Raw genomic sequence first — 24,291 nt, forward strand, 5'->3', positions numbered from 1 at the left:
GTCAGGTTAACTGACTGTCTTAGTAATATAACTTCTTCTGTACTCTTTAATAATTATTAAGATCAGTTTAGACACTTAAAAATAAAAGACTCTATATGTAATTACATGATATTTGTGCATTTTCATCTAGAACGCTCACTCCACATGATAATTCTTTTTTTTTCTAATTTATTTTTAGTATTCAGAATTATCATAGAAGGGCGTTTAATTTTCTCAAAACTGTCATATGAAAGCTCTTAATTTTTTTTTTTAAGACATTGCAGTATTTTATTATCTCCCTAGAAAATACACTTTCTGTCCACCCAATAAATATTTTTAGAAAATAGTCCTCTTGACTGCCTGTAGCCAGTATACTACTGATTAATATTTGCCTCTTTTATTTTGCAAAAGATAATTATCTCTGTTATAGAGGATGAAAACAAATAGAACAACAAAACAACTATGCTATAAGAAATCATTGCCAGATACTGGGTCTTAATATTAGTCATTTTATTTGTTCTATAAAAATATCTCAACCTGAGATAAGATTTCTTTTCCTTTATATACAGACAGTTAAATGTTTGTTTGTTTAAATAGTTGGGGTTTTTTTCAGCTGACCAAAAAGATATAACATGTCTTCCTTTAAATATATTTTTCTTTTATCATTAGATCGTCCTTGTTACAATGATATTACTATGCTATAATCTGTGCTTGAGGAATGGCTGCAGAAGTAAAGGTCCCTTTTATGAAAATGTAGTCATTCATACATATCAAAATACTTGAGGGCATGCCATTATTCTATCTGGTTAATCAAATTAAACACAAGAAGAGTCTCTGTATTTATTTTCAAGTCTTTTATAAACTTTCAAAAGTGAAAAGGAAAGTCTCAGATTACTGAAACAAACACAAGTCCGAAAGATAAAATTCAGAATATGTGACTTGATTAAGTAATCTGAAATAGAGAGCAAGAGAATAAATATTAGAATTCTTTGTGGAAAATTTTAAGGGCTAGCACATTTGAATTTTTTAACAAATCTTTTAAAAAACACAAGTATCCTGCTTACTCAGTTTGTGATCTAAATGTAAAAAGTGATCCACTCATTGTCTTCTAACTGTAGTCAAATGAACAGAGTCACATGGGATGCCAGAAAAGAAGATACTAATACATGGAGCTAAAATCCTCTGTGCAGTAGCAAAAAGATTGCATACCTTTTATGTTTCTGACTTTAAAAATTATAAAAATGGGCAAAATGCTAGGAATTATATAACTTTTATCTGCCATTTTAGGTACATTACATGATTAGCCGACACACCTCATACAGCCATCAGGCTATGAAGGTTTCATGTAAATAGGTAACTCTAAATTTCTTAGTCTTTACCCTCTGCCTAGCTAACATAATTTTCTTCCTAATCTCAAGTGATTAATGAACATTGCATCATGTGTGTGGGTGTGTGTGTGTGCGCACAATGACTAGAAGGCCATACTAATAAAAGAAGGGGAAAACCGTGTTTTTCCAACTATGGAGGTCAAGGCACATGTGAAAACAGCAGCTAATAATGGGATTATTAATTCCTGGATTGTCTTTCAAAGTATCTGAGTGTACATTTAGTGAGTTAAATATAATTAGTGTTATTATGATTTCTTTACCGTGGTCATCACTAGTAATGATATTGTTGAGTAGAACTTAATGCAATTGCTATCCATCATGCTTGTTACAGATCCATGCTCACCTGCTATTAAATCTCTACTTTTGTTATAAAATAGTGTTGTCGTTTAACCTGGCAGGCAGCTAAACACCACACAGCCATTTGCTCACTCCTCCTTCACAGTGGGATGGGGGAGAGAATTGGAAAAAAAAAGTAAAATTTGTGGATTGAGATAACAACAGTTTAATAGGACAGAAAAGGAAGGGAAAATAATAATAATGATAAAAGAATATACAAAACAGGTGATGCAGAATGCAATTGCTCACCGGCCACTGACTAATGCCCAGACAGTTCCTGAGCAGCGGTTGCCAACCCCCTGGCCAACTTCCCTCATTTTATATACTGAGCATGACATCATATGGTATGGAATAGCCCTTTGGCCAGTTTGGGTCAGCTGTCCTGGCTGTGTCCCCTCCCAGCTTCTTGTGCAGCTGGCAGAGCATGGGAAGCTGAAAAGGCCTTGACTAGTATAAACATTACTTAGCAAGAACCAAAACATCAATGTGTTATCAACATTATTCTCATGCTAAATCCAAAACACAGCACTATACCAACTACTAGGAAGAAAATTAACTCTATCTGAGATGAAACCAGGAAAAATAAGCAAGTGTATATAGTTAAATTCTATGCCTAAATTTTACTTGCAAAAATTGAAATGGATAAAATGTTTAAAGGTTTAGAGTGATGATATTGCTCTCTTGAATTGCAATTAGAATGAAACAACATGCTTAAAACATGAACATTTTCAGTAGCATGTGCTGACCCAAATTTCTGATTTTCTATCTCCATGGAAATGTGCTAACAGTTGCTTCGAATCAATTTTAAACTATTTTAATATATTTTAGAAAACATTGCTGTTTGGGTTTAATTTTATTATCTGAAACCACACGCTGAAATCAGGTATCTGCGAAATAGTGTATAGAAAAAAAAATCCCATTTGTTTTATTTTCCCAAAGTATATCTTTAAACAAATTAAGGTAAAAATATCCCTAACCTTTTTCAAATACCTTTTAATTAATATTTTATATCTCTGGCACATTGAAGATAAGAGTTTTCGAGTTTTAAGACAAAATATAAAATATTTTAGCTACTCTGGAAAAAGTAGAAGCAATAGCTAGTGATCTAACACTCACTGTCTTTGTTTTTCTTAAAACAAACAGGAATCACTGAAGAGAAACTTACCTAATACAGAGAAACAAATGCTAATACCTAGAAAACACTTTCAAGGTTACAGAGATTACTATCTTGTAAGACCATGCCTCAGTCGATTCACATGTTTCTAGGTAAAAAATGCAGTACTGAACTTGATTTGTTTTGTAGAAAGATTCAACAGACAGTTATCTAACAAACATTTTGCTGATTATAGGTAGCATATGAAATGGAAAGGTACCTGAAAACGCATATTGATTATTGTCACATTAATTTGTGGACTTCATCTGAGCATCTTCCAAACTTATGTTCATATTATCATATGCAAATGATGGTACCTTATGAAAGTTCAAACCAATTGTATTGCTATGCTCTTTTAAAGCCATTTTCAATTATCACTCATACAGTTTCTTTTATGACTTGAAAAAAATCAAGAAATAATGGCCAATTCAAATACAAAATCACTATCCATGCATTTTTATGTTTTCATGATTTGAGGCATTTTTAAATATTGTGAAGAATATGTTTTTTCCAAAATATCTTTAATTGTTTTCTCAATGGAAAGAGGAGTTAGTTTATAGTTCAATTGGCAATATACAGAGATTTTAGATTAGCAAGATGTATTACTTTAAGTGTAGGTGAAGCTTTAACAACAGTAGGTTTTTATGTGCATTTTTGGGTGTTGTGCTTTTTTAATTTGTTACTGTAAACAGTCGGTCTATGCAAACAATCGTGGGTAATACAATGTTATGCTTTTTATTTATGCACTCCAGTGTAAGCAGTCAGCAATATCCAGGGAGCAATTCAGCTCCAGATTAAGACATTCAGGTTGTCTACAGCATCTGCCTATTAGTTAGATGTCTTCATACACATTATATTTGGTCTAAGCAGTAGAGTCAGTGGAATCGAGAGAGCTGTTCAGTTCATTCTACAATACATGTGCACATTTGGTGAGTCGAACACTTTTTTCAGGCAACTCTGGGCTCTCCGTATTTACTTATAAATTGGCATCCAGTAGCATTTGATTTGGCCTGTGTTCTCCTACTTCATCTTCAGTTGCTGCAGACAACTAAATTTAGGCATCTGAATTTGAAATTTATTTCTTAGAAAGATATTATGGCTCACTTTTGGGCTTAGACCATAATATGTGCATAAGATAAAATATAATTTTTACTTCATGGAAGTTTGTGTAGATAAAGTGTCCCTATCTTCAGCTCTTTAAAAACAAAAAAAGCTATTTCAAACACCTTTTTGTATTCCAACAGTGATTTCCGGCATTACTGTAAGAGCTTTCCTAAAACAATTCATAATTTAGGGGACTGGAAGATAATTCATAAGTGTAAAAATATTTTACAGAGAATATAATTCTCTCAGGTCAGATAAATAGGGATTTATCTGAAGCAAGGGGTTGTATTGGGGTAAAGATAGAAAATTAAAATAAGATTTCCAGAAAAAAACAATCAGATTCCACTTTTTAGAGATTTGGATGACAATGTTTCTTGTGGTTGCGTACAACTTCCTACTGTTGGCTGGCCATGTTCTTTCATCTTTAAGCAGCATAATGAGTGCAAAGTTTAAGAGAGATTCCAGCTGCATAACTTTTCTTTATTTTTCCTTTTTTCTTCATTTTTGTGGGGCTAACCCTCCTGTTTATGCTTTTTGTGTTCCACCTTGTCTTTTCGTAAAATTCAAAGGAAGCATGGTCTTTTTCCAATGCTACCCACAAGATTTTGAGGATTCCCTGCAAACTCTTCATAGATGTAGGAACCAATGTGAATCAATAACCAGCTATGACAGAACATCAAGGTTTTAAAAGATCTTAATGTAAACTTCCTGTTCCCTGTGGGAACCATGGCATCTTGTGAACCACTGATTAAGTAATAGTATGTAATAGCATTCAGAGAAAATTAGGTGCATATAACAAGTAAGTCATTAGTGGCTTAGTTTTTTCAGCAGAGAATAAAGTAAGAGTGAACCCTATTCTTAAAAGTTATTATTTTATCTTACACAGCACTAAACTAATCAGTGATGCCAATATATCTACACATGGAATGTCCTTAAGCTTATATGAGCAATTTATACAGTTGTGTAATTAAATCTATTAACACAAGGAAATAATAATCAATAATCAATAATCAATAATCAGTAATTAATAATAAAGGAAGGGGAAGGGGAAGGGGAAAGGGAAGGGGAAGGTGAAGGGGAAAAGGAAGAGGAAGAGGAAAAGGAAGAGGAATGGAAAGGAGAAGGGGCAGTAAAGAAGAAGAAAAAGAAGACAGGGAGTTATATACTTGGGTTACTGCTTAGATACTAGGAAAAATCTATACAACTATGCCCCAGAATATGACAAATACTTTTATTTTTTGATACAGTGATACCCATAAGCATTTGGGTTTATGCCTAATTGTGCATGCAGTTTACAAGGTACTCTAGCTATCTAAAGTAGGATTTCCAAGCAAGCATTCTCTGTGTGGCTTTGGAAAATAAATCATGTGAAAACATTACAGTTCTGCCTTTTTTATCAGGCTATATTATACAGCTTTTTTTTTATAGCTATATGATGTATGTTAATGTAGATTATTCTGACTAAAGCTCTACATCAATAAAATTCTCATTCAGCAAAGAAACCATATGGCTCGTTGTTGACAACTGATTGTACTTTCACAATGCTTTCACAAAAGGATTTTAATGTATGTAAAAATTACTTTCCTCTGTTGTTTAAGTTGCTAACATCTGTGCAGAATTAAACAATTGCATGAATACTTACAGAGCAAGCCATTTTGTGGCATTTGAGGGTTACAACTGATATTTAGAATTAATTTTATGATTGATCTTTGGAGAACGTGATCAGTTTGCTTATTAAGGGAATATACTCATATATTATCACCTGAACTCTCTTCAGTTTGGAATTTAGAGCAAATGTGATGCTTGGGGTTTCACTGCTGTTCGCACTGTGGGAGAACTTTGTAGTTCTCACTTCCTGTTTTTCAAGAGCATAGCAGTAAATGAAAAAAACTTAGCAACATAAATTTCTTATAATATCCTGTACTTCTGAGTATATGCTAGCTGTTGGCATTAAACAAATAAACTATTATGATATCTGAGATAAGGGAAATTCAGAAGCACAATGCATACCACCACCCACTGTAAATTACAGTCCACCACACACATGTTTTACTTGAGATCATGTTTTATACATGATTATGATTTTGTTGCACCATGAGGTCATCAAGTATTTAGAAGCTTAGAGGGCATATACACTCATGGAACAATAAAAAGTTTAGTTATAATCTGAGAGCTGATCACTACACACGGTATCAGCTACAGTGAAAGCCAGAGATGCTTTTTAACTTTTTATATGGTCTTTTCAAAATTAGGCTGGAAGATCAGTAGAAATGCATTATTCTGTGAAGCCTGAACATAATGCTTGGTATTCAGCTATAGATTGCAAACATCTATATTCACGGATATAAAAGCAGGATTCTGATTCATTTCCTTGACTCTCTGAAGAATATCCTAGCAACATGTATCTGAAATACGGTTATCAAGTAAGACACAGGGCCAATGCCTTTCTGGAACCAAAGGTTCCAGGTTGGATGACATAGGGAACCTCAGATAGCATTAGATGTATATATGTGTACAATTAAAAGAAGCCCTAGATCTCTTCATTGTAATGGGAGCATAATAGGAGTATATTGGTCACATATAAAATTGGCACCTAGATATTTTGTCACCTTGGGAACGGAAACTGAAATTATTAGTTGAGTCCCAACATGTAAGATAAAAAGATCGGATAAAACAAATGGTTCTTTATGTTTTATAAAAAAAGCAAAAAGCATTGTTTGAATGTGCAAGAAAGCATACATATACTCTTTGCTAATAATATAGTCAATGAGCGAAGGAAGTTTTAGGGTAAGAGAAGATATGACTTTTGTAACACTTTTTTCACAGTTAATATAGTCATGCAGAAACAAAATAAAAGACATGTAGAATTAAGGGAGTCATATGAAAATAGTTACTACTTGAATGCATTTTATGGTACTGGAAATATAAATTTAAATGTATTTGAACTATGACTGAGACACATTTGCAGAAATCTGTTTAGTTGCAAGGTCTTCGGGTTGAACTAGATACGTGTTATAGAAATGATACTGGTTTCCTGCTTTCTGTCACATTCTGAAGGCTTGTGTCCCAGGAGCATTTCCCTGGCACACGGAAGCCTAAAAATCTTACAGGAATGAAGGCAGTATGACAGGCTTGTCCTTTCCTCTGCAATTACCGTATAGGCTGGATGTTTGAAGAGGTTTGTGATTGATCCATTATTCTGATTCATATGCACAGGAAATTCCAAGATAACTGACAGAAATGGCATTATGATTTATATCACTGATAGGCATATTACCACTATATTCTGTTTCATTTTTTTTCTTGCTGGTTGTATTAGTCTTCCATGACAATAACTATGAAGTCCAATATAGTTCCAATGAATAGTTCTGTACCTTAAGATCTTCATATAGTCTAAATTACAAATTTGTTCCCGTAGCTTCCTTATTGTCTTAATGAGTTTTCTGGAAAGCACTTCAAAGAATAAAAGTGCATCTGTTTTGGAACTTAATCCCAAACCACTTTGAAGGCAATGATAAAATTATTTTTTCATGCACAGATTAAATACAAAGAACAATGTGCTTTATCGTGTCTTTCTTGGTCACTTCTCTTTTTTTTTTTTTTAAGTTCTCTAAACAAGGAAACAAATTGGCATTTCTCCTCTCTAATTGAATTATCAATACAAACTAACAGTACAAATTAAATCTTCAGACTCTCATCACAAATCAACATACCTTTAACATTGAACAGTTAGATCCCATGTTTTGATTTTCAAGATGATTGGAAACCTCCATTAAGATTGGTTTTCTCATGGGTGGAATGAGACTGAGCTGTGCATGAAAAAAATGGATCAAATTAATAAATACCCAAAATTCGTATTGATATTTCCATGTAAAAGTTTGTCTTCACTTGATATTTATAATTTTCTTCAGCGTATCACTAGACTAATTGGAAAAGGTATCTAACCATGAATGTTCCTTGTATTGCATCCTGTCATACGTGTTCATTTGCTTTGTCTAATAGCTAATTATGTATTCCCTTGTACTTTCTCTGTTTGGTCATGCAGATCCAAATGAACATCACACGCATATCCAAAGACAAACCGTGATATCTGGAAATTATTGAGGACCATGTTTTTGGTTTAGAAGCAACTTACTGCTTTATGACCTGGCATCTTTATTCTAAGACCAAGATTTCTGTGTTACCTCAGCTACTCCTTACTCCTTGTCTCTTTGACTATGGATCTTTGACTACCTTGTTCAGCTTACAAATTCAAAACACACTTGCAGCCTTGCGGTTTCCTTCAAAGTCATAAAGTCATAATCTAAATACAGTTCCCGGGAATCTCTAAAATATGTCTTAGAAGTCACTCCTTATTTCTCCAAAATTATCTTTTCTTTGCAAAATATTAAACCTTATTTTGACTATTTTTTCCATTTCTCCTTAATTATGCTAAAGAAGAACCATTACTTTTTTTTTTTTCTCTTGGTGTTTTAGGCCTAATTTCCTAAACCACAGCTACAAGGACAAGTTGCATACATCAGCTGTGTCCTAATTTGTTCTGATTAGCTTAACATGTGCTCAATTTATGGATCATAATCTATATGTTGCCTATGTAGCTATTGATGTTCCATATTAAGCAGTGTGCTCTATTCACGGGGCAATTTGGGATTAAGCAGTGGTAAAGAAATGTTTCCTTGTCTGTAGCAATACCTTTCTTTCAGTCACTACCTTTCTCAGAGGCCTCTTAGCTGTGTCAAAACATGCAGAATGACTGTGTGATATATATGCAGGATAGCCAATATGTCCAGTAAGTGGGGAACTCACTGTCTAGGCAAAATATTCTTTATATAGAGCATCCAGAAAAATGGTATTTACTGCATGAATAGAATATCTTCCTTTCCTATGCCCAGTAAGCCTCCAGTTAGCATTATAAGCAGTATTGTCCTGAGTACAATAGGATCATTATATGATCAAAGAGGGATCAGGATATATAAACTTTTGCTTATGTTGCAATAAGATAATTAATCTGCCTTAAAAAAATAAAAAGTATTGTTATTAATAAAGAAGGAATGATAAAAATACAGAATTTTCTTGTGGAATGTTTAGGTTACTTGCCTGTGAATCCCAAGTATTATTCTAACTGTGACTTTTAAAGTGATTAGTAGAGTTGTCTGTATTAACCCTTTACTTCTAAGAGATACATTTTGTCTAAGATAAAAGATAATGAATAATCCAAAAGGTGATTAATAACACAGCATCGATTTGTGAGACTAGTTTACTTTAAACACAACAAAGTGTAATAAATCTGCTTTTAAAAGGCCTTCTGTAAGGTCTTTGATATGGTCCTCCATTAAACTGGAGAGAGATGGGTTAACAGAGGGACTGTTAGATAGATAAGGAGCTGGCTGGATGGCCATGTCCAATTAGTTAACCAATGGTTCAATGTTCAAGTGGAAAGTAGTAACGAGTGGTGTCCCTTAAGGGTCAGTACTGCGACCAATACTATTTAATATCTTCATCAATGACATAGACAGTGGGAATGAGTGCACCCTCAGTATGTCTGCAGATGACATCAAGCTGAGTGGTGCAGTTGATTCACTTGAGGGAAGGGATGCCATACAAAAGAATCTTCACAGGCTTGAGGAATGGGTCCATGTGAACCTCATGAAGTTTAACAAGGTCAAGTGCAAGGTCCTGCACATGGGTCAGGGCAATCCTCAGTATCAATACAGACTAGGGGATGAATGGATTGAGAACAGCCATGCAGAGAAGGAGTTGGGGATACTGGCGGAGGAAAAAATTAGATATGAGCCAGCAATGTGCGCTTGCAACCCAGAAATCCAACCGTATCCTGGATTACATAGAAAGAAGCATGGCCAACAGGTTGAGGGAGGTGATTCTCCCCTCTCTACTCTGCTCTGGTGAGACCCCACCTGGAGTACTGCATCCAGCTCTGGGTTCCCTGGCACAAGAAAGACATGGACCTGTTAGAGCGGGTCCAGAGGAGGGCCATGAAAATGTTCAGAGGATGGGAATATCTTTCTTATGAAGAAAGGGTAAGAGAGTTGAGGTTGTTTAGCCTGGAGAAGAGAAAGCTCTGGGGAGACCATATTGCAGCCTTTCCATATATACCAAGGGGGCTTACAAGAAAGATTAAGACTTTTTACCAAGGCCTGTAGTGACAGGACAAGGGGCAATGGTTTTAAACTGAAAGAGGGTAGATTTAGATTGGATATAAGGAAGAAATTTTTTCTAGTGTGAGGGTGATGAGACCCTGGAACAGGTTGCCCAGAAAAGTAGTGGATGCCACATCACTGGAAGTGTTGAAGTTCAGATTAGATGGGGCTTTAAGCAATGTGATCTAGTGAAAGATTCTCCTACCTGTAGCAGGGGGGTTGGACTAGATGATCTTTAAAAGTCCCTTCCAACCCAAACCATTCTGTGATTCTATGATTCTAAAAATTACATTTTTCTGAAAGGGTTGTTGTTGTTTCTGTGATATATGATGTGCAAAAACGACTGAGATAGATAACATCTGAGTTTGCAATAATATACCAATCCCTTCCTTTGTTCTTTCTGTTCTCTTTCACTCTTCTAGATTGTAACAGAAAATCAGTCACAGTAATCATACCAAGTCAACATTAATCAATGAACGACTATGGAACATGTACAGTTGTTCAAAACGGTTGATTTAAATAATAGTTTTAAGCAGAGCAATATTAATTGAATATGCTTTTCCTCCTTTTCTAAGTATGTAGGATTTCTACAGCACTGATTTAGGACTAAATACTATAAATTATTAAACTATTTATATTTAAACTATCAGTTCAGTTCTGCTAAGCATTATAGTGCCTTGCTCTGTTCCCTGGAGGGGAATCCAAAACATAACATTTCACTCTTAAGTTCCCTGTATAATTAATGAAGAGAGATAGCCATCTCATAGAAAATCCAAAAACAGTTGAATGCTGAAGAGGGATTCATAATCTTCTGTCTAAAGGTAATGCTAAACACAATAATCTTTCTGAAACATTTCTTTGTCCAATTGCCACTGTACTAATTTGCCACATCCAGTAGGCTGGGAAGGTTTTAGCCAGTTTATCAGGTCTAGATGCAATGAGCTTGAGCAAAACTGAACTACTTCCTCTCCTTTGAATTTCTTAAGCTGAACCCCTGCCCCCCTCACAGAAAAATAGTAGTTAGACTTACAAGTTAATTATGGAAATTTAGGATCCTTTAATTGATCTAAATGCTTTTTTATGTGCTATATCCCAACATGTATTTTTTTAAATCTACATTACACTATTTTCATTACCAGCATAAATAAAAGATAAATGATGACATTAATTTACAGTTTCCCCTTACATTTAATCTCAGCAAATATTAACCGGTGGCTAAGTCAAATCCTGTTCATTCAAACACTGGTCAAAGCAATATCTAAACAATGCTATGAGTAGGAAAGCTTTTTTGACTCTCATGGTGCCAGCCTGTAAAGATTTAATGATCATTTATGCTGCAGCATGGATTGAGATGCAAAGTAATATTGTGGCATGGGTTAAAATGGTTGTCATTTCTTTTGAAAAAATGTGGCTTGACTATACTGGCAACACTATTTACATGCAAAACTAGATCTAGTGAGTTTCCTTGACACTAACATTTGTATCACTTTATTCTGAGAAATATGACCACAGAATCACAGAATGGTTGAGGGTGAAAGGTACCTCTGGAGATCGTTTAGTCCAACACCTCTGCTCAGAGTGGTATCAGCTCAAGCAAGATGCTCAGGGATCTTTCCGATCAGGTTTTGAATATCTCCAAGCATGGAGATTCTGCAGCCTCCCTTGCAACCTGTTCCAGTTTTAACCACTTTCACAATAAAAAAGTGTTTTCTTGTGCTCAGATAGAATTTTAATCTTTTGCATCTGTGCCCATTGCCTCTTGTCCTGTAGGCAATATTGCACAGTCTTGCTCCCTTTTCCGCATTTCCCTCCCTGCCTTTCATGTATTTATATACATGAATAAGATCCTCCTCAAGCGTTCTCTTCTCCAGGCTAAACAACCCAAATTCCTCAGCAGCTCCTTATATGACAGATGCATTAATGCTTTAATCACCTTTTTGGCCATCCAGCAGACACTCACTAGTTTGTCCATGACTCTCTGGTACTGAAGTACCCAGACCTGGACGCAGCACTCCAGATGTGGCCTCACAAGGGCTGTAGAGAGGGGAAGTATCACCTCCCTAAACCCGCTAGCAATGTTACCCAAAAACTCTTAAGGTTTATGCAGTTAGAATTAAAGGTTAAATTAAAGGTATTTTTGGGGAAAGGATTTTCCTGCTAAATTAATACTATGTACTAATGCATTGCTATAACTAAGAAATTTAAAGAAAAATTTAAGGCCTGAAGAAATTCTTTTGAGTGAGTATTGCTGTTACTTTATTCTGGGCATAATTTTAATTATTGTCCTGCTTTCTCATTGGTCACCCTTTCCAGTGATGAGATGAAGTATTTAGAAAGTATACGTAATGCAAACTTTAGGAAATTGCTTAGATTAAATTTAGAAAGCATGTTTATTACAAGCATGTCTTTGGAGAATTAGTTTTTAGACAATAGCAAGAAACGCATAGTGATGTCTCACATTAACATTCACTGCTGATGACCATAAATTAAGTTACATCACTTGTACAGAAAAGGAGAATCATCCAGTATGTAGTTACATTGGGACAAATGAAAAGTCTTTAATATTAAACTAAAGATTGAGGTGCAAACTTTTCTATTGTTTGCAGAATATTTCATATTGTGAAGAAGAAATGGAAAGTTCTAAGCATAGATGAATCTTTTATTTAAAAATGAAAGCATCTTGCATAGAATATATTTTATAGCATCTACCATACTATATACTTGTCTTCTACTCTGAATTCCACCCCCTAAAATACTTCAGTAGACAAATAGTAATAAGCAAAATCTTCCTGTCCTCTAAAGTTCTCTAAAACTTTTTATAGATTGTAACTTGATAGGGTTGAAAATACAACTGAGCTTCTTTAGCTCTCCATACATTTCTATGCAAAGGTGTTTTCAAGCTTACAAAAATTCCTGCAAAGGTCTGGTAGATGTTATAGACAGTAGGCTTTAACAGAATAAATTCTCAAATCATAAGAACTAATTAAATAATGTTATAAGAGACATCAGAGTTGATTTAACCCATCCTCCTGCCCTAACTCATGATGAATTATGCCTTTGCTATTCTTAACATTTTCTAGATGGCTTTTAAAGAATTCCAGTTTGGATCCTTCAGTAGCTTAGGAAGTTGTCTATTTTTTTTTTTTTTTTTTAATGTTTACTCTGCAACTTTTGTTCAAATTAAATCCATTGTTTCTTGCATTCACCATAAATTTAGAAAATGGTTTATTTCCTCCCTTCTTACAACCAGTATACACACATTTGAAGGTCCACTGTTCTCTCTCCACATATCTCCCCATTGTTCTCTTTTTACTGTGAATAACCCAATTTCTACTTTTTTGAGGGGGAGCAGGGAGAGATACCCAACTGTTCTGGCTTGGGGTCCTCTCCATGGGCCGCAGGGAAACAGCTGCTCCAGCACCTGGAGCACCTCTCCCCCTTCTTCTCTCACCCTGGTGTCTGTAAGGTCATTTCTCACTTTTCCTCACTCTTTGCTGCCTGTGCAGCATTTTGGCCTTTCTTAAATATCTTTTCCTGCGACTGCCACCAGCTTCATTGATGGGCTCAGCTGTGTCCTCTGGTGGGCCTATTTCAGAGCTAGCTGGAACTGGCTGTGCCTGACATGGGGCAGCCCATGGTCTCTTCTCATAGAGGCCTCCTCTGCATCTCACCATGACCTCACTCCCAAAATCTTTCCATCTGTACCCAATACATATATACACAATACACATATATTACAACACCGATATACCCAATCTTTTTGTTGGCCCACATTTTTCTGGAACATAGTTTCCCAAAATAAACTTTTCTAAGGTCTGTCAGCTCTATATAGAATAAAATGATTATGTACATCATATATCTTACAGACAACAGCTCGTTTTATACTCATTGGTATGATATTTGACTTTTTTTCAACAGTAAGATATTGACTGATTCCAATGTTTGATCCACTGTAGTCCCTAGACTCTTCTTTCTAGCTGTTATGTCTCCAGATAGTCTCTAATCCATATTTCTGAATTAGTGTTTCTTAAGAATAAACCTTATTAGAATATATTTATTTATATTTTCCCATAATTTTGCTGTTTTGTCTAGATATTGTACAAATTCTATATTATATAGCACTTTTTTATTATTCTTTATTGTGTAGGAATATAACATGGAAGAAAACCTTTGTGAAATGTCACTGGAATCTTTCTTTCATTTTGACAGTGAGCTAGTGATAGTTATTCCTTGCCAGTGATCATTTCAGTCCCTTTAATTGCACTTATCCTTTTATGAGCTTATCTAACTAACATCTCCTTAGCTTGCTTTTAAGAATTGCGTGACAATCAAGATGAGATTCTCATGTAAAAATACTCTTTACTTGTCTGGACTCTTTGTATACAATTGAAAAAAATATCTATTTTTATATAGCCTCAAAGGATAAAAGTAAGCACATTTAAGACATAGTTCATTTCCTCTTACTATAGAATTGACCCTTATGAATGTTTTAAACTTGATTGTAAAGCAAATATTAGTTGACTAGCATTATTGTGCAGTTTGAATCTAGTTTGGAAAGTAATTATTCAGGCTTTTGAAATCAGTAAAGTAAACTTGAATAAGGTGCTACTCAATGTTAAAGTGAATAGCGGAGCCTAGTTTTATGACTACAAGATAAAATAATTATTTTTCCAGATGTGATCTTGAGCACTAAGCATAAATTCTGTGACCCCAGGAAACTCTCTGGAAGGTTGGGCTGTGTGCAATCCATATCAAAGGATTTGTAATGTATTAAATTGAGCACTTTATATGGATTACACTTCTTCTTTGTTTGGGTTTGTTTGTCTGTTTTTTTGTTTGGCTGCTTTTTTTTTCTTTTGCATGGAAGATGGATTCTCACTTCAATTGTTGTAAATCGTGGTCTTCATCTTGTATGGAAATTCAGTCTCAAAGTGCAGAACCTTGAAATGTGCAGTAACATGTCCTTGCAGAGGAGATGAAAAAGTGAGATCTTTTCTTTTTAGTCACACCTTATTAACTCTAGCAAATTCAAAGCCTGACAGGATCAATAGTTGCATATATATTTTTATTGCAGGTTGAGTTTTATCCTACACCTAAGACAAAATTCTTTGACCACCTACACTCACGGACAACCTATGTATATATTGTATAACACTCTCATTTGAGTCAGGGCCATATGTTCATGAAACTCATTACAACTCTACGATGTAGTCTAAACAATAGAATCTGTCTTTCAAAATTCAGGGTATACCTAATTAAAACAAAGCCAACAGATGACTACATAGAAAAAGACAGAGAAACTGACTTTTCAGCCTTATTATATATACATTACTCTTCTTTGTTTTACTTGGCATATTCTTGTTTCATTCAAGATGTTATGTTGTCATGATTATACTTTTTAAAAGAAGCTTTAATTTTTATGTTAACTACACTGGAGAGTTTTAACAAAAATTAACTATTGTATATAACCAAATACTTTCTTTTTTTTTTTCTTCTTATAAAATCAAATATTACTAGCCGCATGTGTTTTATCACTTTAGATGATTAAAAAAGGACAAGAAAAAAGAAAAGGGTAATGTAGTGTTTTGATTGATGGATTTTTTCTTATAAAAGGCCTAGAGAAAGAACAAACAAAATGTGATTCAATCTAAATCCACGTCTTTGAGCATTTATGTGTGTAGCTTCAGGCTTTGTCAAAGGAGACAAAGTAAGAAGCAATTCTAAAAATATTATTGTAGAAATTGTTCACTTATCAAAAGTATCAACAAATGAAAATGCTTAGAAAGACAGCTATCAGTGGTATGTCTTAAGCCAACTGTAAGACTGTATAACTTGATAAACAACAGAATCGTGATCCCACGATCATTCCTCCTGGCATGCCTCATGGGATGCCTCTACTGAGAACTTTTAATGAGTCACTTTGAGCAGTCTGTTTTCATTTGCATCAGAAGTTTCCACATTCTCTTGAAATATTCCCTTCTTCCTCTTCTACCCTCCCTCCTATGCTATATTTGATTTAAATGAGCACATAGATCTACAACATCATCTAATACAGTTCTGAATCCCCTGAAGGAAATAGAATTTCTAATCTTTGAGATTAGTCTCAGCATTTCTAATCTTTGAGATTAGTGTCAAGTTTACAACTTTTAAAGCAATCCCATGCCAATTTACTAAATACATTTTCCTAAGAAAACTCTAGTTTTAAAATACATGAAAAATTGTTCGGTTTGTCAGGTGTACTTGATGGTTGCTATATTCTAATTTAAATTTTCCTCAGTATATTTTGATTCATTAAACTGAATATGGGAAAAAGACACTGAAATTACTGAAACTGTGATGTCTTCTTATATCTATTATACTATAGGATTGTGTATTTTGTATGATAGTATGTAATAAATATGAAAAGAAGGAATCCTAAATTCAACTATTTTATGACCTTGATAGAGCTCAAGCTCACATTTATTATTTAGAGTTGAGGCAAGAACACTGAATACCCCTCCTATTGAGTAACCCTTTTATTCCTTAACATAAAATAAAATAAAATAATAATAAAAAAATAAATCAGGTAAACCAAGAAGCAATGCAGTTGTGTTCCAGCAAATGACACTCACTGTAGGAGATCTGGATTCTAGTCACTGCTCCAAGGACTGTGAAGGTATTTTACATTAAAATTCCATGGAGTGGAGCACAGAAGCCACCTCTGAGGAACCACCCTAGTTGTGGATTGACAGCATCATGTCTTTTGTTTACTTTTTCTTCTACAAGGGATGTTGAATTATTTCCTGCAAATTGTTGTGGTTTCAACAGCACCTACTGTAGAACAGCCCATAATTTTACTCAAGAAAACAACTTGCTTTTGCTTATCGGATTTGTGTGGCTAGGGAATTCCCCTAGGATATTTTCTGACATCCTTGGTTGATTTCATACAAGAAAGATAGTGACAGCTGTTCTACTTTCTAAATAAGCAACTTAGGATCTTTTTAACCCTTGAAAATGAGTATGGTGCTCATGTTCCAGAGATAGTAGAAATACAAAATAGCAAACTCACATGAGGCAACAAGGGAAAATTCCAATTTTGTAGTAGTTTTTAGAGAGTAATATATATAATATTAGTCTTATTAGGTAACTTAACTTGAATTGATATTATGCAAAAAAGATTTTGTATTCACAATGAACAAGGTTTGATATGAGAATTATAGGGGAAAAACAAAACAAAACAAAACAAAGCAAAAACGACAACAAAAAACCCAAGCAAGTTAGCAAACCAACAGACCCTTAAAGATAAGGCTTTTCTGTATTTCATTCAAATCAATATGGAGGAACTGCATGAGAATGAGTTGCAGGTTGTTTGAATTAGAAAAATCAGGAAGGCTATAACAAAATCCACACTGGAAATATATACCCTTCTTTAAATCATTGGAGTGTAGGAATCTATGCTGCTTGACTGATGTGTAGACAAATGTAAGAAATCAAAAACATAGCCAGGTATGGCAAAGGTGTTTGAATTAAAAAAAAAAAAAAAGGAAAAATTTTTCTGTCTGCTGGCAAGAGGCAAATGATGGAGATGACCTAGGTGCTGAGTGAAGTTATCTTCACGGGGATGATTCACTCCACAGAGTGAAGGAAGTTCTCTTGATTGTGTTAATCTGGAAAAAAAAAAAAGAACCAACTCTTCTCAAACAATTTCAAGCAGACAAAAAAAGTGTGCTGAGCCTTTCCCCAGCTTTATCTCATGGTGTTTTTTAGTAAGGAAAGGAAGAAAAAAAGAGAGCAAAGGCTTGATAGTCAAAGTATAACCCTCAAGTTCTGCTAAGTAAGAGACCAATGTGTCTAAATTGCAAGTTCTTCATTATTTACAATCTCAAAAAGAAAATACACAGAATCTGTAACACTTGCATCTTGAAAACACAAATGGACAAAGTAAAGAGGCCAAGGCACAAATGCAGTATAATTATCAAGGGACCAAGAACAGCATTTTTTTCCACATGTACATTAGTAATAATACATATTTATAAAAGGAAAATATTAGCTTCCTACTTCACAGAGAGATGAAGAAAAAAATGCTAAGTGTGAAACATTTCAGATGTTTTTTCATTAGACTTCAGAAAGATTCTTTCAGCTTTTATTTCATTTAGAATTTTTAGTTTTTGTGAAAATGCACTCTTGGCCCATAGTTCTCATGTGTACAGGAAATCATCAGGGCTAGGGGGGCATGGAGGAGAGGGAATCAAAACCCAACAGAAGTGTGAATAAACCTACTCATAACATTGTCACAATAATACCATAATATCCTACATTGCTACAAAGTTAAGTAACATGACCTGAGCTAAACTGGGGAGAGGTTAGAGAACTTTATTTCAGGCACCTTTATTAAAGACTGTATGTCCTTACCTAGCCAACAAACTGAATACATTACCTCGAATAGTTTGCTTGTATTTCCTGTGTGCAAGATCTTCTTTGAATTTACACTTTGCCTAATACGTTGTTTTATTCAGTTATGTGAATTGATAAGCCATTCTCTGCCAAGCTTCTTATAACAGCTAGGCCATCACTGCATTTAAAACTGACAATTTACCTGAACATTTGCTGAAATGAAGAGCCAAATGGAGGTAAAGAAAACATACTCAAAGCTGAACAACTTAATTCAACTCTTTCCTGACTTTTTCTCAAATTTTCAGTTATTTACCCTCTTATCCAATTCTTGGGACCTTCACTGTTTTGTATCTTCTTCTCTGTTTGTATCTTAGCATGTCTCCTTCTTCACTGAATGAAAGGAGTCATCCAAGTTCTCAGATTAAAACCCGCTATTCATCTGTCATCTCAGCAACCAGAGACCACTGTAATTGAAGACAAACTCAAACTTAAATGAATGTATTGCCAAGAACCTCCTCAAGGGATCTCCTTGTAGATCTCCATCTTCTCATTTTTAATTTCAAATTCTCTAATAGCTAATTATAGTCACTAATAAGATTGTCTTTTTCTTACTTTAAATGACAACAGTTAAAAAATGCATGCAGAATATGACCAGCTTCATATCTGTGTGCCAGTTAGAGAGGAAGCAAGAGTAAGACATTCAGATTCTCTGTGAACTGCGACAAGATTATTGGTATCCATTAAAAATACACTCACTCACTTAAAATTCTAAATTAATAGCCTACGAAATACTACGGACAGATAAGTACTCTGAACTTTTTCATTTAACATCAAATAACGGCAAATGCAAGTTTTATCTGTGTTCACTGAAAATGAGCCAGTATTTGTTCCTGTGTTGACAAATTTGATCCTTGACTGAGACCATCTTAGTAGTTAGCAAGAAGTATGTTTTATTGTACAGTTCCCTTCTGAAGTCTTTGCTTTAAAAAAAATCTTTAAGGGAGATGTGCTTCAATATAAAGATCTGATGTGTGGGAAACAGGTATATTTTTTCTCTTCTCTTATTTATTTGGATTAATATTAAAGAATATGGTCTTATTTATATACACTATAAATATATATGTATCTATTCATATAAAACAATACGATCTTTTTTATATACACTATATATACACAAATATACACTATAATCAAACTCCATAGAATTAAAACTTACTTTTTCGTAACTCATTTTTTCAATTTTTTTTTTTAACCAAATAGAAAAGAGAAATTGAAAGCCTCAAGGGTGACTCTCTAAGAGAAAAAGTCAGTGATTAGACTTGCGACAATCTATATTATAATCCATTTACAGAAATACACAAAAGTCATTTTACTTTCTTCATTGTAATGAACACATAATAAACAGATTTTTGCAAAAATCCTGAGGCAAAGATCCTATCCTAGTGTCAGTAGACTACTGTCTCATATTGTCTTTTTACCCACAAACTAAGCTGTCCCCTGAAGCGTAACAAAGAACTTCTTGTTTGTGGTTTAGTTCACACTTTTAAATACATCCCTGTCTTTTTCTTTACTGTAGAAAGGAGCTTCAGCTGTAAATCAATCTCTCCTTAACATCAGATAAGCTACTTAATACCTCAGTTTATGTAGGGAAATTAATTAAAATTACTTTTTGTAGGATCCAGCAATTCTGCTCTGCAACTTAACATCATATTGACTTTAAGGATATTTTTCCAAGTAAATTCAAGATAGATATCAGGAAAAAACCCAAAATTTCCTTGAAATCTATGGCTTTATGTTATGATTATTTTTTTTTAATGGAATTATGAAGAAAAAAAAAAAAAAAAAAAGAGATCTAGCATATTTCAAATGTATTTACCAAAATGGACAAATTACTGAGGAATATGTACAGACTACAATTCTGTACTGTTCTGTGTGTACTGCGTACACACATTCACTTTTTATTTCTTTACCTCAGAACTCTCTAGTCATGTGCTACGCTGCACAAAATTGGCATCTACTGTTGTATTTCTTGCAAAATATAATTTAGAAGTTTACTTATGACGTTGAAATGTAATTGAATACATGTTCAGAGAAATTGGAAACAATAGTATTTCATGGGTGATAATGAAGGAAGAAAATTACATTCTTTAGATATATTGCAGATAAACTATGTCACTAATCATACGAATATCCCTTTCTGTTACAAACAGCACTCATAACGAATGGCCTTGACATTTTCATTTTTCTCAAGCTAAACATTTATGTTAATTGATGGCAAGTATGCCTCCCATGATTTTATATAAAATACTAGGTGTTTTTCATTCCCCCTCCTGGGGTGTCTTTCTAGCTGAGTTTATTGTAAACCCGGCTCATATAGGAAGTGTTAAACAAGGGGATTTTTTTTTCCCCTTGGAAAGTGTATGTTATCAGCACAGATAGAATATAAAAACCCTAGTACCTGGCTTGGTCATAAACTTTGTTTTGTGTGCTTAAAATTATAAGAGTTTCCTTATAAAGATGGTTATTATTTAAACCCTGTAGAATCTTTCCTTATCTTCCACAATTAAACTAATTAAATTTGAGCAAGTATTCTGGGTTTCTGCAAGAATATCAATGTCTTTATTTTACTTTTTTTTTTTAAACTGCATTTTAGAAACCTACTCAAAGGAGCACACAGGATTCCACACAAAGTAGATCTTAGAAGTAGGGTTTGTCAAATAAATGAAACAAACCTATGAATCCAAATAGTAAATCAACTAAAGTGAGGCAATAAACAAATAAAAATAGAGTCACTTATGGTAACAAAAAGTGGTTAAAGTAAATTATATCCTCTAATGAAATACTGTTCTAATCGGTTGTCTCGACAACATGCTTTAAACACTAGGAAGTGGAAGCTATGACATGAAGGCCAAAGAAGTAGAGCAGCCAAGAGAACACAGAAGAATGCTCAGTGTTTCTCTCTTGCCAATGCTACTTATTTTTCTGTGGAGTATAACCCCACAGCAGTTGTCATGATGCACCCCACAGGAAATCACACTCATCAGTACAAGACTAAAGTTACATCTCCAGGAGTGTCTAGTGCAAGGCCCCACCTCATTACTGTTTCCCATGCTGCAGCTGCCTGCAATCTAAGACAACTATTTTAAATAATGTAGACTGAAACTTTTTGAAAACTGGTTAAAAGTCCATTATCAAGATTAAATTAAGCTACTTCAAACACAGCAGATGAATTATGTATAAAAGAAAATGTATTCACCACAGTAATTTACTGAATAATAAAGATATAAAACCATATTTTGAAAAGTAGAAATAAAGAGTACAACAAAAATGTGTTTAAAATGCAGCTTTCATCTGCATTAACCAGTTCCAGTATTAGGAATGGTTATAAAAATAGAATTGTGTTTAATCAAGACTTTCAAGATTTTGAAAATTGGCGTCACTCTTCTTCAGAATAAAATTAAATAATCTCTGAAGAATAAGGGAAATAAGTGAGAAAATGTGAGAGAAAAACACTGTCTAAATAGGTTACAATATAGGTATTTTGATTCCAGTTCAAGCTGATTTTGGCTGGAGACTTAAACTTAAGTCATCCATAAAACTAGTGACTATTCTAAATCACTATTATACAGTTACTATCTCTATTAAAGCTGCTGTATCTGGTATAAGTAAGAAACACAAGTCCCATTTGTTCAGTCAAACACAAGTCACGTTTATTCTAGACACATTATTGTGTTAACATCAAGGAAACAAATAAATTCATAAATCAAAAAGTGAGAGTATGAATTCCTCACTGTAAAACATTATAAAACTTATGTAAGGTTCAGGATTCTGAATACAATGATTTCAACCTGTGGTTAAAAATATTATTACAAGATTTAAAAACATGTATTAAAGATGCAGTAACAAAGGGAGGACAACCATATAATATTGTAATTTAAAATATTAGTCAAAGATACATTTTTCACAGTATTTTTCTTTTTGTTTTGTCATGATTTTGTGTGTGCATGCAAAGAGACTAGGGAGAGTGTTAACTGTCTGGTTAGCTTTATTTTCTTATAAGGAAGGGAAAGTAACAACTACAGCCTTTTGATTATTTTAGATATAATATTCTTATAATTGAAAAAAAAAAGTGGAAATTTTGATGAGGTGTGGCAGAACTGCTTTTGCTTATGTGTAAAGTTGAGATCCAGAATAAGATTTTATACTCCTTAGTCCTGAACTTCAAGCATCTTGATTTGAAACCGTCTAACCCTATATATTCTTAAGCTTATTAGATGATTCCTCGTTTTAACTAAAAAAAAAAAAAAGATTTTAGACAATCACATTTTACATAGTACACATGTCCAGGATCATCCTAATGCAAGAACTGAGGTAGAAAATTCCCTAAATTGCAACAGCCATTTCTCAGCTGTGAAAGGAGGAAGCACAACCAGTTTTGGAACACAGGTGTATAGCTGGCTTGTGTTCTGCCTGCAGGACATCACTTAAGGCTCTTTCCTCACTTCTCACCAATTCATTTAAGGTTGCCAGTGGAAGAAAATCTTGGCACATAGGCAGAAACGAGGCTATGCTGTACTTCTACAAGTCTGGATCCTGAGAACAAGGTCTGTGTCAAGCACCATGAATTCTACTTCTCATCAGAGTTCACTACTGTCCAGAAACTTGGAACTTGAAATATGGAATTTCATGGAAAGGAACAGTGCAGTAGTGTGGTTTTTTCCACACATTAACACTAAAGACATAAAAACTAGCAGTTATGGCTCCTTTCTTTTTAAAATGATGCTGTCAAAAAAGTCACCCATCTTTAACAAAGGAGCTTTGTTTTGAGTTTCTTGCCTTACTGAGAATACCTGAGAGCACTCAGCTTCTGAGGGAGGTTTTATATTCCACACTTTTTTGTCATGACTGTATAAACCCAATATATAATGCTAAATACAGTATTCTCCTTTCTATTTTGCTGATGGAAATAATGACATAGAGCAAGATGAATTATCCTAGATGAGAGAATCAGAAGTGCATTGTAAGCTACCCTAGAAAATGGAATGCTGAATTGTCATTCTTTGATATATCTTCTTAATTAATTTATCAAGTTTTTTGCTCACCTATCAATACGTGGAAATGAAAACAGTATTTTTATAGCTTTTAGTGCATTTTGACAAGCTTTAGGAATAATGCATTATCAAGAATATGACTGTTCGTGTAACCCATCTCTCCCATTGGAAGGGGTTTCAGTGACTTACACAATTTGAGTTAAGGTCAAAAAAATAATTAAGTATGTTTATTATCCATCTAAGTATAATTCTGCTTTGTTGACTCAAAGTTCATTTCTGAATTTCTGAGACAATCTAACCTAAAATACAGAAATTCAATAGCCTATTTTTTTTTTTTTTTTTTTTTTCCCTCAAAGAAGGAATTGTGTGAGTTGAAACTACCTTGATTCTGGAAAACAATAAACTAGGGAGACCAATAGGGAAATCTCTGAGATAACATATAATCTGTATGACACCTAAATACCAATGTTCTTTGTACTGAATGTTAAACGGCTGTCTGTGAACACAGCAATAAACCCAGACACTTCTGAAGAAGAAATATCAAGGTTAGTTTCAGAATAAATATTGCTGACCTTTTTGCCCCTTTCTAGCGATTATACAAAGTCGTAATTATTTCATAGGGATTATAAAATATTAGTATCTTCCTTTTACGTATTCATTACCTGACTTTTGGTGTTGACACTCTTTTTCCATATTTAATTTTCCAGAAGTTGTCAGCAATCTGTGTCTGAGAGAGGCTAAATTTCCCC

This window comes from Platalea leucorodia, assembly GCF_965183815.1.
Source record: "Platalea leucorodia genome assembly, chromosome: 2".
Classification (NCBI taxonomy): domain Eukaryota; kingdom Metazoa; phylum Chordata; class Aves; order Pelecaniformes; family Threskiornithidae; genus Platalea; species Platalea leucorodia.